The sequence below is a fragment of the Dendrobates tinctorius genome, unplaced genomic scaffold (assembly GCF_039654945.1).
Source record: "Dendrobates tinctorius isolate UK_male_01 unplaced genomic scaffold, ASM3965494v1 ptg000168l, whole genome shotgun sequence".
In the NCBI taxonomy this organism is placed as follows: domain Eukaryota; kingdom Metazoa; phylum Chordata; class Amphibia; order Anura; family Dendrobatidae; genus Dendrobates; species Dendrobates tinctorius.
Genome location: NW_027361835.1, coordinates 1,872,213 through 1,885,518, shown reverse-complemented (window position 1 = coordinate 1,885,518; position 13,306 = coordinate 1,872,213). Strand labels below are relative to the sequence as shown.

The 13,306-nt window shown below is 43.1% G+C and overlaps 1 protein-coding gene across 6 annotated transcripts in view; it reads left to right on the top strand.

Moving 5' to 3' along the window:
• The window catches only part of SOX6 (SRY-box transcription factor 6), a 650,335-nt gene that overhangs the window by 425,015 nt on the left and 212,014 nt on the right, over positions 1-13,306 (top strand). The gene's annotated exons all lie outside the window — the stretch shown is intronic.

Below are 13,306 nucleotides of genomic sequence, written 5' to 3'. Positions count from 1 at the left end.
ATATTATACAGAGGAGACATCACCGCTCCCAGATATCAGTTATATTATACAGAGGATACATCACCGCTCTCCAGATATCAGTTATATTATACAGAGGAGACATCACCGCTCCCCAGATATCAGTTATATTATACAGAGGTGACATCACCGCTCCCCAGATATCAGTTATATTATACAGAGGAGACATCGCCGCTCCCCAGATATCAGTTATATTATACAGAGGAGACATCACCGCTCCCCAGATATCAGTTATATTATACAGAGGAGACATCGCCGCTCCCCAGATATCAGTTATATTATACAGAGGTGACATCACCGCTCCCCAGATATCAGTTATATTATACAGAGGAGACATCACCGCTCCCCAGATATCAGTTATATTATACAGAGGAGACATCACCGCTCCCCAGATATCAGTTATATTATACAGAGGAGACATCACCGCTCCCAGATATCAGTTATATTATACAGAGGAGACATCGCCGCTCCCCAGATATCAGTTATATTATACAGAGGAGACATCGCCGCTCTCCAGATATCAGTTATATTATACAGAGGAGACATCGCCGCTCCCCAGATATCAGTTATATTATACAGAGGAGACATCACCGCTCCCAGATATCAGTTATATTATACAGAGGAGACATCGCCGCTCCCCAGATATCAGTTATATTATACAGAGGAGACATCACCGCTCCCCAGATATCAGTTATATTATACAGAGGAGACATCACCGCTCTCCAGATATCAGTTATATTATACAGAGGAGACATCACCGCTCTCCAGATATCAGTTATATTATACAGAGGAGACATCGTCGCTCCCCAGATATCAGTTATATTATACAGAGGAGACATCGCCGCTCCCCAGATATCAGTTATATTATACAGAGGAGACATCACCGCTCCCCAGATATCAGTTATATTATACAGAGGAGACATCGCCGCTCCCCAGATATCAGTTATATTATACAGAGGTGACATCACCGCTCCCCAGATATCAGTTATATTATACAGAGGAGACATCGCCGCTCCCCAGATATCAGTTATATTATACAGAAGAGACATCACCGCTCCCCAGATATCAGTTATATTATACAGAGGTGACATCACCGCTCCCCAGATATCAGTTATATTATACAGAGGAGACATCACCGCTCCCCAGATATCAGTTATATTATACAGAGGTGACATCACCGCTCCCCAGATATCAGTTATATTATACAGAGGTGACATCACCGCTCCCCAGATATCAGTTATATTATACAGAGGAGACATCACCGCTCCCCAGATATCAGTTATATTATACAGATGAGACATCACCGCTCCCCAGATATCAGTTATATTATACAGAGGTGACATCGCCGCTCCCCAGATATCAGTTATATTATACAGAGGAGACATCACCGCTCCCCAGATATCAGTTATATTATACAGCGGTGACATCACCGCTCCCCAGATATCAGTTATATTATACAGAGGAGACATCACCGCTCCCCAGATATCAGTTATATTATACAGAGGAGACATCACCGCTCCCCAGATATCAGTTATATTATACAGAGGAGACATCACCGCTCCCCAGATATCAGTTATATTATACAGAGGAGACATCGCCGCTCCCCAGATATCAGTTATATTATACAGCGGTGACATCACCGCTCCCCAGATATCAGTTATATTATACAGAGGAGACATCACCGCTCCCCAGATATCAGTTATATTATACAGAGGAGACATCACCGCTCCCCAGATATCAGTTATATTATACAGAGGAGACATCGCCGCTCCCCAGATATCAGTTATATTATACAGAGGAGACATCGCCGCTCTCCAGATATCAGTTATATTATACAGAGGAGACATCGCCGCTCCCCAGATATCATTTATATTATACAGAGGAGACATCACCGCTCCCCAGATATCAGTTATATTATACAGAGGAGACATCACCGCTCTCCAGATATCAGTTATATTATACAGAGGAGACATCGCCGCTCCCCAGATATCAGTTATATTATACAGAGGAGACATCGCCGCTCCCCAGATATCAGTTATATTATACAGAGGAGACATCGCCGCTCCCCAGATATCAGTTATATTATACAGAGGAGACATCGCCGCTCCCCAGATATCAGTTATATTATACAGAGGAGACATCACCGCTCCCCAGATATCAGTTATATTATACAGAGGTGACATCACCGCTCCCCAGATATCAGTTATATTATACAGAGGAGACATCGCCGCTCCCCAGATATCAGTTATATTATACAGAGGAGACATCACCGCTCCCCAGATATCAGTTATATTATACAGAGGAGACATCACCGCTCCCCAGATATCAGTTATATTATACAGAGGTGACATCACCGCTCCCCAGATATCAGTTATATTATACAGAGGAGACATCGTCGCTCCCCAGATATCAGTTATATTATACAGAGGAGACATCGCCGCTCCCCAGATATCAGTTATATTATACAGAGGAGACATCGCCGCTCCCCAGATATCAGTTATATTATACAGAGGAGACATCGCCGCTCCCCAGATATCAGTTATATTATACAGAGGAGACATCGCCGCTCCCCAGATATCAGTTATATTATACAGAGGAGACATCACCGCTCCCCAGATATCAGTTATATTATACAGAGGTGACATCACCGCTCCCCAGATATCAGTTATATTATACAGAGGAGACATCGCCGCTCCCCAGATATCAGTTATATTATACAGAGGAGACATCGCCGCTCCCCAGATATCAGTTATATTATACAGAGGAGACATCGCCGCTCTCCAGATATCAGTTATATTATACAGAGGAGACATCGCCGCTCCCCAGATATCAGTTATATTATACAGAGGAGACATCGCCGCTCCCCAGATATCAGTTATATTATACAGAGGAGACATCGCCGCTCCCCAGATATCAGTTATATTATACAGAGGAGACATCGCCGCTCCCCAGATATCAGTTATATTATACAGAGGAGACATCGCCGCTCCCCAGATATCAGTTATATTATACAGAGGAGACATCGCCGCTCCCCAGATATCAGTTATATTATACAGAGGAGACATCACCGCTCTCCAGATATCAGTTATATTATACAGAGGAGACATCACCGCTCCCCAGATATCAGTTATATTATACAGAGGAGACATCACCGCTCCCCAGATATCAGTTATATTATACAGAGGAGACATCGCCGCTCCCCAGATATCAGTTATATTATACAGAGGAGACATCGCCGCTCCTCAGATATCAGTTATATTATACAGAGGAGACATCGCCGCTCCCCAGATATCAGTTATGTTATACAGAGGAGACATCACCGCTCCCCAGATATCAGTTATATTATACAGAGGTGACATCACCGCTCCCCAGATATCAGTTATATTATACAGAGGTGACATCACCGCTCCCCAGATATCAGTTATATTATACAGAGGTGACATCACCGCTCCCCAGATATCAGTTATATTATACAGAGGTGACATCGCCGCTCCCCAGATATCAGTTATATTATACAGAGGAGACATCGCCGCTCCCCAGATATCAGTTATATTATACAGAGGAGACATCGCCGCTCCCCAGATATCAGTTATATTATACAGAGGAGACATCGCCGCTCCCCAGATATCAGTTATATTATACAGAGGAGACATCACCGCTCCCCAGATATCAGTTATATTATACAGAGGAGACATCGCCGCTCCCCAGATATCAGTTATATTATACAGAGGAGACATCACCGCTCCCCAGATATCAGTTATATTATACAGAGGAGACATCACCGCTCCCCAGATATCAGTTATATTATACAGAGGAGACATCACCGCTCCCCAGATATCAGTTATATTATACAGAGGAGACATCACCGCTCCCCAGATATCAGTTATATTATACAGAGGAGACATCACCGCTCCCCAGATATCAGTTATATTATACAGAGGAGACATCACCGCTCCCCAGATATCAGTTATATTATACAGAGGAGACATCACCGCTCCTCAGATATCAGTTATATTATACAGAGGAGACATCACCGCTCCCCAGATATCAGTTATATTATACAGAGGAGACATCACCGCTCCCCAGATATCAGTTATATTATACAGAGGTGACATCACCGCTCCCCAGATATCAGTTATATTATACAGAGGAGACATCACCGCTCCCCAGATATCAGTTATATTATACAGAGGAGACATCACCGCTCCCCAGATATCAGTTATATTATACAGAGGAGACATCACCGCTCCCCAGATATCAGTTATATTATACAGAGGAGATATCACCGCTCCCCAGATATCAGTTATATTATACAGAGGAGACATCACCGCTCTCCAGATATCAGTTATATTATACAGAGGAGAAATCGCCGCTCCCCAGATATCAGTTATATTATACAGAGGAGACATCGCCGCTCCCCAGATATCAGTTATATTATACAGAGGAGACATCACCGCTCCCCAGATATCAGTTATATTATACAGAGGAGACATCGCCGCTCCCCAGATATCAGTTATATTATACAGAGGACACATCACCGCTCCCCAGATATCAGTTATATTATACAGAGGACACATCACCGCTCTCCAGATATCAGTTATATTATACAGAGGAGAAATCGCCGCTCCCCAGATATCAGTTATATTATACAGAGGAGACATCACCGCTCTCCAGATATCAGTTATATTATACAGAGGACACATCACCGCTCTCCAGATATCAGTTATATTATACAGAGGAGATATCACCGCTCCCCAGATATCAGTTATATTATACAGAGGAGACATCACCGCTCTCCAGATATCAGTTATATTATACAGAGGAGAAATCGCCGCTCCCCAGATATCAGTTATATTATACAGAGGTGACATCACCGCTCCCCAGATATCAGTTATATTATACAGAGGAGACATCACCGCTCCCCAGATATCAGTTATATTATACAGAGGAGACATCGCCGCTCCCCAGATATCAGTTATATTATACAGAGGACACATCACCGCTCCCCAGATATCAGTTATATTATACAGAGGACACATCACCGCTCCCCAGATATCAGTTATATTATACAGAGGAGACATCACCGCTCTCCAGATATCAGTTATATTATACAGAGGACACATCACCGCTCCCCAGATATCAGTTATATTATACAGAGGAGACATCACCGCTCCCCAGATATCAGTTATATTATACAGAGGAGACATCGCCGCTCCCCAGATATCAGTTATATTATACAGAGGAGACATCACCGCTCTCCAGATATCAGTTATATTATACAGAGGTGACATCACCGCTCCCCAGATATCAGTTATATTATACAGAGGTGACATCACCGCTCTCCAGATATCAGTTATATTATACAGAGGTGACATCACCGCTCCCCAGATATCAGTTATATTATACAGAGGAGACATCACCGCTCTCCAGATATCAGTTATATTATACAGAGGAGACATCACCGCTCCCCAGATATCAGTTATATTATACAGAGGAGACATCACCGCTCCCCAGATATCAGTTATATTATACAGAGGAGACATCACCGCTCCCCAGATATCAGTTATATTATACAGAGGAGACATCACCGCTCCCCAGATATCAGTTATATTATACAGAGGAGACATCACCGCTCCCCAGATATCAGTTATATTATACAGAGGAGACATCACCGCTCCCCAGATATCAGTTATATTATACAGAGGTGACATCACCGCTCCCCAGATATCAGTTATATTATACAGAGGTGACATCACCGCTCCCCAGATATCAGTTATATTATACAGAGGAGACATCACCGCTCTCCAGATATCAGTTATATTATACAGAGGAGACATCACCGCTCCCCAGATATCAGTTATATTATACAGAGGAGACATCACCGCTCTCCAGATATCAGTTATATTATACAGAGGTGACATCACCGCTCCCCAGATATCAGTTATATTATACAGAGGTGACATCACCGCTCCCCAGATATTAGTTATATTATACAGAGGAGACATCACCGCTCTCCAGATATCAGTTATATTATACAGAGGTGACATCGCCGCTCCCCAGATATCAGTTATATTATACAGAGGTGAAATCGCCGCTCCCCAGGTATCAGTTATATTATACAGAGGAGACATCACCGCTCCCCAGATATCAGTTATATTATACAGAGGAGACATCACCGCTCCCCAGATATCAGTTATATTATACAGAGGAGACATCACCGCTCCCCAGATATCAGTTATATTATACAGAGGTGACATCGCCGCTCCCCAGATATCAGTTATATTATACAGAGGAGACATCACCCCTCCCCAGATATCAGTTATATTATACAGAGGAGACATCACCGCTCCCCAGATATCAGTTATATTATACAGAGGAGACATCACCGCTCCCCAGATATCAGTTATATTATACAGAGGAGACATCACCGCTCTCCAGATATCAGTTATATTATACAGAGGAGACATCACCGCTCCCCAGATATCAGTTATATTATACAGAGGAGACATCACCGCTCTCCAGATATCAGTTATATTATACAGAGGAGACATCACCGCTCCCCAGATATCAGTTATATTATACAGAGGAGACATCGCCGCTCCCCAGATATCAGTTATATTATACAGAGGAGACATCACCGCTCCCCAGATATCAGTTATATTATACAGAGGAGACATCACCGCTCCCCAGATATCAGTTATATTATACAGAGGTGACATCACCGCTCTCCAGATATCAGTTATATTATACAGAGGAGACATCACCGCTCCCCAGATATCAGTTATATTATACAGAGGAGACATCACCGCTCCCCAGATATCAGTTATATTATACAGAGGTGACATCACCGCTCTCCAGATATCAGTTATATTATACAGAGGTGACATCGCCGCTCCCCAGATATCAGTTATATTATACAGAGGAGACATCACCGCTCCCCAGATATCAGTTATATTATACAGAGGTGACATCACCGCTCCCCAGATATCAGTTATATTATACAGAGGTGACATCGCCGCTCCCCAGATATCAGTTATATTATACAGAGGAGACATCACCGCTCCCCAGATATCAGTTATATTATACAGAGGAGACATCACCGCTCCCCAGATATCAGTTATATTATACAGAGGAGACATCACCGCTCCCCAGATATCAGTTATATTATACAGAGGTGACATCGCCGCTCCCCAGATATCAGTTATATTATACAGAGGTGACATCGCCGCTCCCCAGATATCAGTTATATTATACAGAGGAGACATCGCCGCTCTCCAGATATCAGTTATATTATACAGAGGAGACATCGCCGCTCCCCAGATATCAGTTATATTATACAGAGGAGACATCGCCGCTCTCCAGATATCAGTTATATTATACAGAGGAGACATCACCGCTCCCCAGATATCAGTTATATTATACAGAGGAGACATCACCGCTCCCCAGATATCAGTTATATTATACAGAGGAGACATCGCCGCTCTCCAGATATCAGTTATATTATACAGAGGAGACATCACCGCTCCCCAGATATCAGTTATATTATACAGAGGAGACATCACCGCTCCCCAAATATCAGTTATATTATACAGAGGAGACATCGCCGCTCCCCAGATATCAGTTATATTATACAGAGGAGACATCGCCGCTCCCCAGATATCAGTTATATTATACAGAGGAGACATCACCGCTCCCCAGATATCAGTTATATTATACAGAGGAGACATCACCGCTCTCCAGATATCAGTTATATTATACAGAGGAGACATCACCGCTCCCCAGATATCAGTTATATTATACAGAGGTGACATCGCCGCTCCCCAGATATCAGTTATATTATACAGAGGAGACATCGCCGCTCCCCAGATATCAGTTATATTATACAGAGGAGACATCACCGCTCCCCAGATATCAGTTATATTATACAGAGGAGACATCACCGCTCCCCAGATATCAGTTATATTATACAGAGGAGACATCGCCGCTCTCCAGATATCAGTTATATTATACAGAGGAGACATCGCCGCTCCCCAGATATCAGTTATTTTATACAGAGGAGACATCGCCGCTCCCCAGATATCAGTTATATTATACAGAGGAGACATCGCCGCTCCCCAGATATCAGTTATATTATACAGAGGAGACATCGCCGCTCTCCAGATATCAGTTATATTATACAGAGGAGACATCACCGCTCTCCAGATATCAGTTATATTATACAGAGGTGACATCGCCGCTCCCCAGATATCAGTTATATTATACAGAGGAGACATCACCGCTCCCCAGATATCAGTTATATTATACAGAGGAGACATCGCCGCTCTCCAGATATCAGTTATATTATACAGAGGAGACATCACCGCTCCCCAGATATCAGTTATATTATACAGAGGAGACATCACCGCTCCCCAGATATCAGTTATATTATACAGAGGAGACATCGCCGCTCCCCAGATATCAGTTATATTATACAGAGGACACATCACCGCTCCCCAGATATCAGTTATATTATACAGAGGACACATCACCGCTCCCCAGATATCAGTTATATTATACAGAGGACACATCACCGCTCCCCAGATATCAGTTATATTATACAGAGGAGACATCGCCGCTCTCCAGATATCAGTTATATTATACAGAGGAGACATCGCCGCTCCCCAGATATCAGTTATATTATACAGAGGAGACATCACCGCTCCCCAGATATCAGTTATATTATACAGAGGAGACATCGCCGCTCCCCAGATATCAGTTATATTATACAGAGGAGACATCACCGCTCTCCAGATATCAGTTATATTATACAGAGGAGACATCACCGCTCCCCAGATATCAGTTATATTATACAGAGGTGACATCGCCGCTCCCCAGATATCAGTTATATTATACAGAGGAGACTTCGCCGCTCCCCAGATATCAGTTATATTATACAGAGGAGACATCACCGCTCTCCAGATATCAGTTATATTATACAGAGGAGACATCACCGTTCTCCAGATATCAGTTATATTATACAGAGGAGACATCACCGCTCCCCAGATATCAGTTATATTATACAGAGGAGACATCGCCGCTCCCCAGATATCAGTTATATTATACAGAGGAGACATCGCCGCTCCCCAGATATCAGTTATATTATACAGAGGAGACATCACCGCTCTCCAGATATCAGTTATATTATACAGAGGAGACATCACCGTTCTCCAGATATCAGTTATATTATACAGAGGAGACATCACCGCTCCCCAGATATCAGTTATATTATACAGAGGAGACATCACCGCTCCCCAGATATCAGTTATATTATACAGAGGTGACATCGCCGCTCTCCAGATATCAGTTATATTATACAGAGGAGACATCACCGCTCCCCAGATATCAGTTATATTATACAGAGGAGACATCACCGCTCCCCAGATATCAGTTATATTATACAGAGGAGACATCACCGCTCCCCAGATATCAGTTATATTATACAGAGGAGACATCGCCGCTCTCCAGATATCAGTTATATTATACAGAGGAGACATCACCGCTCCCCAGATATCAGTTATATTATACAGAGGAGACATCACCGCTCCCCAGATATCAGTTATATTATACAGAGGTGACATCGCCGCTCTCCAGATATCAGTTATATTATACAGAGGAGACATCACCGCTCTCCAGATATCAGTTATATTATACAGAGGAGACATCACCGCTCCCCAGATATCAGTTATATTATACAGAGGAGACATCGCCGCTCCCCAGATATCAGTTATATTATACAGAGGTGACATCGCCGCTCCCCAGATATCAGTTATATTATACAGAGGAGACATCACCGCTCCCCAGATATCAGTTATATTATACAGAGGAGACATCACCGCTCCCCAGATATCAGTTATATTATACAGAGGAGACATCGCCGCTCTCCAGATATCAGTTATATTATACAAAGGAGACATCACCGTTCTCCAGATATCAGTTATATTATACAGAGGAGACATCACCGCTCTCCAGATATCAGTTATATTATACAGAGGAGACATCACCGCTCCCCAGATATCAGTTATATTATACAGAGGAGACATCGCCGCTCTCCAGATATCAGTTATATTATACAGAGGAGACATCGCCGCTCCCCAGATATCAGTTATATTATACAGAGGAGACATCACCGCTCCCCAGATATCAGTTATATTATACAGAGGAGACATCGCCGCTCCCCAGATATCAGTTATATTATACAGAGGAGACATCACCGCTCTCCAGATATCAGTTATATTATACAGAGGAGACATCACCGCTCCCCAGATATCAGTTATATTATACAGAGGTGACATCGCCGCTCCCCAGATATCAGTTATATTATACAGAGGAGACTTCGCCGCTCCCCAGATATCAGTTATATTATACAGAGGAGACATCACCGCTCTCCAGATATCAGTTATATTATACAGAGGAGACATCACCGTTCTCCAGATATCAGTTATATTATACAGAGGAGACATCACCGCTCCCCAGATATCAGTTATATTATACAGAGGAGACATCGCCGCTCCCCAGATATCAGTTATATTATACAGAGGAGACATCGCCGCTCCCCAGATATCAGTTATATTATACAGAGGAGACATCACCGCTCTCCAGATATCAGTTATATTATACAGAGGAGACATCACCGTTCTCCAGATATCAGTTATATTATACAGAGGAGACATCACCGCTCCCCAGATATCAGTTATATTATACAGAGGAGACATCACCGCTCCCCAGATATCAGTTATATTATACAGAGGTGACATCGCCGCTCTCCAGATATCAGTTATATTATACAGAGGAGACATCACCGCTCCCCAGATATCAGTTATATTATACAGAGGAGACATCACCGCTCCCCAGATATCAGTTATATTATACAGAGGAGACATCACCGCTCCCCAGATATCAGTTATATTATACAGAGGAGACATCGCCGCTCTCCAGATATCAGTTATATTATACAGAGGAGACATCACCGCTCCCCAGATATCAGTTATATTATACAGAGGAGACATCACCGCTCCCCAGATATCAGTTATATTATACAGAGGTGACATCGCCGCTCTCCAGATATCAGTTATATTATACAGAGGAGACATCACCGCTCTCCAGATATCAGTTATATTATACAGAGGAGACATCACCGCTCCCCAGATATCAGTTATATTATACAGAGGAGACATCGCCGCTCCCCAGATATCAGTTATATTATACAGAGGTGACATCGCCGCTCCCCAGATATCAGTTATATTATACAGAGGAGACATCACCGCTCCCCAGATATCAGTTATATTATACAGAGGAGACATCACCGCTCCCCAGATATCAGTTATATTATACAGAGGAGACATCGCCGCTCCCCAGATATCAGTTATATTATACAGAGGAGACATCGCCGCTCCCCAGATATCAGTTATATTATACAGAGGTGACATCACCGCTCCCCAGATATCAGTTATATTATACAGAGGTGACATCGCCGCTCCCCAGATATCAGTTATATTATACAGAGGAGACATCGCCGCTCCCCAGATATCAGTTATATTATACAGAGGTGACATCACCGCTCCCCAGATATCAGTTATATTATACAGAGGTGACATCACCGCTCCCCAGATATCAGTTATATTATACAGAGGAGACATCACCGCTCTCCAGATATCAGTTATATTATACAGAGGAGACATCACCGCTCTCCAGATATCAGTTATATTATACAGAGGAGACATCACCGCTCTCCAGATATCAGTTATATTATACAGAGGAGACATCATCGCTCCCCAGATATCAGTTATATTATACAGAGGAGACATCACCGCTCTCCAGATATCAGTTATATTATACAGAGGAGACATCGCCGCTCCCCAGATATCAGTTATATTATACAGAGGAGACATCGCCGCTCCCCAGATATCAGTTATATTATACAGAGGAGACATCACCGCTCCCCAGATATCAGTTATATTATACAGAGGAGACATCACCGCTCTCCAGATATCAGTTATATTATACAGAGGAGACATCACCGCTCCCCCAGATATCAGTTATATTATACAGAGGAAACATCGCCGCTCCCCAGATATCAGTTATATTATACAGAGGAGACATCACCGCTCCCCAGATATCAGTTATATTATACAGAGGAGACATCGCCGCTCCCCAGATATCAGTTATATTATACAGAGGAGACATCGCCGCTCCCCAGATATCAGTTATATTATACAGAGGAGACATCACCGCTCCCCAGATATCAGTTATATTATACAGAGGAGACATCACCGCTCCCCAGATATCAGTTATATTATACAGAGGAGACATCGCCGCTCCCCAGATATCAGTTATATTATACAGAGGAGACATCGCCGCTCTCCAGATATCAGTTATATTATACAGAGGAGACATCGCCGCTCCCCAGATATCAGTTATATTATACAGAGGTGACATCACCGCTCCCCAGATATCAGTTATATTATACAGAGGTGACATCACCGCTCCCCAGATATCAGTTATATTATACAGAGGAGACATCACCGCTCCCCAGATATCAGTTATATTATACAGAGGAGACATCACCGCTCTCCAGATATCAGTTATATTATACAGAGGAGACATCACCGCTCCCCAGATATCAGTTATATTATACAGAGGTGACATCGCCGCTCTCCAGATATCAGTTATATTATACAGAGGTGACATCGCCGCTCCCCAGATATCAGTTATATTATACAGAGGAGACATCGCCGCTCCCCAGATATCAGTTATATTATACAGAGGAGACATCACCGCTCTCCAGATATCAGTTATATTATACAGAGGAGACATCACCGTTCTCCAGATATCAGTTATATTATACAGAGGAGACATCACCGCTCCCCAGATATCAGTTATATTATACAGAGGAGACATCACCGCTCCCCAGATATCAGTTATATTATACAGAGGTGACATCGCCGCTCTCCAGATATCAGTTATATTATACAGAGGAGACATCACCGCTCCCCAGATATCAGTTATATTATACAGAGGAGACATCACCGCTCCCCAGATATCAGTTATATTATACAGAGGAGACATCACCGCTCCCCAGATATCAGTTATATTATACAGAGGAGACATCGCCGCTCTCCAGATATCAGTTATATTATACAGAGGAGACATCACCGCTCCCCAGATATCAGTTATATTATACAGAGGAGACATCACCGCTCCCCAGATATCAGTTATATTATACAGAGGTGACATCGCCGCTCTCCAGATA